The 5,716-nt window shown below is 38.5% G+C and overlaps 1 pseudogene; it reads left to right on the plus strand.

Annotated features, from left to right (window-relative positions):
- Positions 1 to 244: 244 nt before the first annotated feature.
- On the plus strand, positions 245 to 4,752 carry LOC125189683 (annotated as a pseudogene).
- The last annotated feature ends 964 nt before the right edge of the window (positions 4,753 to 5,716 follow it).

The raw sequence follows: 5,716 nt of genomic DNA on the forward strand, positions 1-5,716 counted from the left end.
ATTACCCTACTATAAAGAAGATCAAGAAAATAGACTATAAAATATGTAAAATTCTTAATGGCTTTAGTAATGTGGGGTACCACTTGAACTCAACCCAGGGAATACTCTAAAATTAAGACTAATTAAAGATTGTTAAACCCCTCCCCACGTCAAAAAAAAGAAGTAAAAATAGGATTGCCTATTTAAACCCACATGCACCTATCTTCATTTGTACACAAAATAATTATCAATATCCTCTTTCACAATGCTTTCAAACTTGTGGTGGTGCATTTGCATACTAATTTCGTCCTTAATTTTCACAACAAATTCATATAATAACAAATGTCTCCGCCATCAGGAAATCTTGTTGCTTCAACTCAAGGATGAGTTGATCTTCGATTCTTCTCTTTCAACAAAGCTGGTGCGATGGAATGAAAGTGGTGAGTGCTGCAAGTGGCACGGTGTGGAATGTGATTCTTCTGGCTATGTCGTTAGTTTGCTGCTTGATGGTGAGGCCATTTATGGTGGAATTGGGGATTCGTCGAGTCTCTTAGATTTAAATATCTGCAGAAGCTCAACCTCGCCTTCAATTATCTGTACTTGAACTACACTCCCATTCCAAAAGGTATTGGCAATCTGACATATTTGACACATTTGAATTTGTCATATGCTGGCTTTGGTGGGCAGGTTCCTTTTGAAATTTCATTGTTGACAAGATTGGCTAGTCTCGGTATCTCCACCTCGAGCACCCTAATTTGGAGATGCTTGTCCAAAATCTAACAAAGCTTGAAGAGCTACATCTTGATGGTCTCTATATGACTTCCTTTAATGAAAAGAAAAAGTGGGGCCATATTATATCATCATATTTACCCATGCTCACCTCATTGAGCATGGTTGGTTGTAATCTTTATGGCCATTTGCCTAAATCCTTTTGGCAACTTCATTCCCTTTCTATTCTCCGACTAGATCATAACAATCTTTCAATGGTAGCGGTTTCGGATTTGTTCACCAATTTTCCAAGTCTGACCACCTTGACTCTTTATAACTGCAGTTTAAAGGGTTCTATTCCACCCACCTTTGCTAACCAAACCAAGCTGATTCATGTCGATTTGTCGTTCAACTCGTTGAAGGGTTCTATCCCATCCACCTTAGGTAACCTAACCAAGCTGATTTATGCTGATTTGTCATTTAACTACTTGACCGGCTCACTTCCTTCTACATTGTTTGAAGGACTTTCCAATCTTGCTCGCCTAGATTTGAGTTATAATTCATTCTCTGGCAACATTCCCTGCTCTCTGTCGGGTCTCCCTTTCGTTGTTGGAACTTGATCTTAGGAAAAACCAATTTAATGGTACTTTTCAACTAGACAACTTTCGAAGCCTTCCCAATCTCATATTGCTTGGTCTATCTGATAACAGCTTGTCGGTAGATGTTGGCAACATCAGTTCAAGTTCACATGGATGTTTCCGGTTAAAAGTGTTATACCTAGCTTCGTGTAACTTGTCCAACTTTCCCGATTTCATCAAACATTTGAATTTGGAAGAACTGAATCTATCAAACAATAGTATTGCAGGGGAGATACCTAGTTGGATTTGGGGAACACAACTTAGGTATTTGGACCTCTCATATAATCTTCTAACAGATTTTCGAAAGCCTTACCATATTCCTTCTTCTCTTGAGATCCTATACTTGTAATCTAACCAGCTTATGGGTGAGTTGCAGTTGTCCATTCCACTTGAATCTAAACTCTTGTCCTTGTCTCTTGCTAATAACAGTTTAAGTGGATTAATTCCAACCTCCCTCTGCAATGCCACACATCTTAACACTCTTGACTTGTCCGGAAATAAATTAAGTGGTAGCATGCCCCTTTGCCCACTTGATAATATTTGGTTTCTCGATCTGAGTCAAAACAACATCAGCGGCGAAATTCCAGATATTTTTCCTATGAAATGTCTGCTACAATATCTTGATCTTAATGATAATAATCTAGAAGGGAAGATCCCAAAATCCCTCGAAAGTTGCAAGTCGTTGAACTACATGAATGTTGGGAACAACATGATGAATGGCACTTTCCCATGCATAGTATCATCGATCTTGGGTGTTCTTGTTTTGCACTCGAATAGATTCCATGGGGAAGTAAGATGTCGCGCTAGTTGGCCAAATCTCCAAATTCTAGATATATCATCGAATCTGTTTACTGGTGGTCTTGACTCAATCAACTTCTCAAGTTGGAAGGCTATGGTGCTACCGAGTGATTGAAAAATGGGCCGCATTAATTACAACATGCGGAGGTCTAGCCTAACATTAACCATGAAAGGGCAGATGGTAGATGTTTAGGGGTATTTCTTTTTTGCTTCTAGAGCAAAACTTAGGTTCCATTTTTGTCCTGCGTTTTTTTAAAAATCCGACTTTGGGAGAGACGCATTACGGTCATGCGTCTCCTTTTAATGAAACGCACGAGCGTCATGCGTCTTAGGGTAAGACGCATAAGCGTCATGCGTCTTTGAATTTTTTTAATTTTTTTTTTTAATTAGAAGACGCATAAGCGTCATGCGTCTTAGGGTAAGACGCATAAGCGTCATGCGTCTCTTCGTCGAATTAAACAGACGCGACAGAGGCAGTAGCTTCATTCTGCGCAACAGAGGAAGAGAGAAAGCGATTTTTTGGTCGATTTCCGGCGATTCTCGCCGATTTTCGGCCATTTCCTCTTATCTTTCGGTAAGTTTTGTTCAATCTTTCAACATTTCTCACTTATTCGTTGTTTATTGCATAACTTTAGGGTTTCTAATGCCAAACTTGTCAAATTTACTAAATTAGGGTTTATAGAAAAAAATTGTCTCTAATTGTTATTATGTTGTATATTTTTTTATGCAGAAATGATGCCAGTATTTGTGAGTTTGTATTGGGGTGGTAGAATAGTTCAACTTCCTCAAGTGGGTATTGGTTATGATCCACCTCGTGCAAGAGGCTCTATCGTATTGAATTCATGTGTCTCATTCTCTGAATTAGTTGCAATGATATGTGCTAAGATAAGAATAAATATGAATCAACATTCAATTGAAATATCATGGAGGCATTGTCTCTATGGTACCGGTATGAGTTGCATATCTTCTAAAGTCACCGTCGCCTCTCCAATCTGTAGATGGAAAGTGTGCATTTCCGGCCTCCAACGCTCAATCAAAGCCGTGATAAGCTCATTGTCGACCTTCATCGACTTCCCACAATCCATCACGCCTTTGAAACCAAATCTCTCGAGCCAATACATCACATTGTCATGAATATCCACCTCCCAAGTCTTACTTTCCATTCGTCGAACTTTGAAAACATGTGTTGTGCCATCATTCAATAGTTTATTTGAAATGTGTTTTCTCTGAAGAAATAGCACTGACGGATCTTCGGGTCCATATAATAACGGTCCGCTAGAACTTGAAGTTGCCATCTAATCTAATGACATATTCACAAAACAACATAATATGTTAATTCATTAATTGTGGAAAAGAAAGAATTTAGTTGCCTAATATTCTACACTTTCCAGTAACATATCTGAAAGTTAGTACTAAAGTTCTAGAAACTCTCTAACCAAATTAGGTCCTAAACAAACAAGTTCAAGAATGTAACAGAGGAAAACAAGCAAAATCACAACCAAAAATCACAATATCCGTATCTCAAACATATCAAAAACTATACTATACAATGAATTTCACCAATAAAATCCATTATAACTAACAAAACAACAAAACATCGGTCAAAATTGAACAATTTGCAATAAACCCTAATTTACAAAATTGGGAGAAATCTACACAAAAACATGCAATAAACACCTAATTAAGGGATAAATATTGAAAGATTGAAGAAAACTTACCGTAATATGTTGGAAATCGGCGAGAATCGCCGGAAATCGGCCGGATAATCGCTTTCTCTCTTCCTCTTTGCGCAGAATGAAGCTTCTGCCTCTGCCGCGTCTGTTTAATTCGACACAGAGACGCATGACGCTTATGCGTCTTCTAATTTAAAAAAAAAAAATTAAAAAAATTCAAAGACGCATGACGCTTATGCGTCTTACCCTAAGACGCATGACGCTCGTGCGTTTCATTAAAAGGAGACGCATGACCGTAATGCGTCTCTCCCAAAGTCGGATTTAAAAAAAAACGCAGTACAAAAATGGAACCTAAGTTTTGCTCTAGAAGCAAAAAAGAAATACCCCTAGATGTTTATAACATTTGGTCAAGTTTTGGTACCATTGATTTGTCTTCTAATAATTTTCATGGAAAGATACCAAATGCAATTGGAGATCTCAACTCACTTTATCAGCTCAATTTGTCCCACAATGTTCTCGAAGGAAGCATCTCAAAATCATTTGGTCAGCTGAGTAATCTCGAATCACTCGACCTCTCTGTAAACAAACTAGTTGGGAAAATCCCAGGGGAGCTCGGGGGGCTCACATTCCTTGCACACTTGAATCTCTCCTACAATATGTTTGTTGGAGTGATCCCAAAAGGTCGTCAAATTCAAACATTCTCAGCTGATTCATTTGAAGGAAATTTGGGGCTATGCGGTGTCCCTCTCGACATAAACTGCAGTAATACTAATGTACCACCACCGGGATATGATGAAAATGGGGAAGAGGAGAAGGAGATAAAGTGGGAATATGTGTGTGCTGCGGTTGGATATGTTGTGGGAGTTGGAAGCATCGTGTGGCTGCTTTTGTTCTGTCGAAGCTTCAGATAGAAATACTTTGGGAAAATAGAAGAGGTTTTTGAAGACATGATCTGATAGGAATTAATATGGGATTAATTCCTATCTAGAGAAATTATATGAAAAGAGATTAGAGAGGGTGGAAACTAGCGTGACTTTGAGAGATTTGAGAGAACTGGCGGTTTCTCCAAGAGGGAGAACCGGAGGAGAGAACGAGATTAATAATTTAATTCTTCATTCTGCTTGATAATAATAAAAGACTCCACACATATTTATAATATGTGTGGTACAAAAAGATCTCTATAAACTAGGAAAGCAAATCAAAAGCAAATCAAATCCTAACCACTATGGAAAGTAAATAAAATCATAATAACTAAATAATACTAAAACATAAATAGACTAAATAAATATACGGAGAGAATATCAGCTCCCTTCCGGAATAAAATAGAATATCAGGTCCCTATCAACTCCCCCACCGTTGAAAACCACCTTGCCCTCAAGGTGGAAGTCGGAAAAATAATTTTTCATCTCGTTGTCTTTGTTTAGATCTGCAAATAAAATTGTATCGCTTGTGACCTCAACGAATGATGGAGAAACCGTCTTCGGGCATGAGATCTCTTCAGCGATTTCAGTGACATAACCAATGATGACAACATTGATTTTTGGGCTATGAGATTGTGGAGGACATTTGGTTTCCACCAAAGCCATTGCCTCATCCAACGCTTGAGGCGATTCGTCGTCATCTTTTTCCGTCTCGTCGATGACGGGATCAGACTTGACATTTGTTGTTGACACATCGTCATTTTTTGCAATAGTCTCGACGACAGAATCCGATGTGGCCTCCTTTTTAGCCATGGCCTCTTTTTTTGCTAAATATGCAACTGCCTCCGAAATTTTGTTGAAAAGTTTATTCGTCTCGGCGAAGTAAATGACATCCTCATCAAAGTTATGATAAACAGCATCCAGAAATTCTTTCCATGAGCAATTAGGATTCGAGCGTCGATACTCGTGGAGCCATACAGATGCTGGATGGTCAAAAAAT

This window comes from Salvia hispanica, chromosome 1, assembly GCF_023119035.1.
Source record: "Salvia hispanica cultivar TCC Black 2014 chromosome 1, UniMelb_Shisp_WGS_1.0, whole genome shotgun sequence".
Taxonomy (NCBI): domain Eukaryota; kingdom Viridiplantae; phylum Streptophyta; class Magnoliopsida; order Lamiales; family Lamiaceae; genus Salvia; species Salvia hispanica.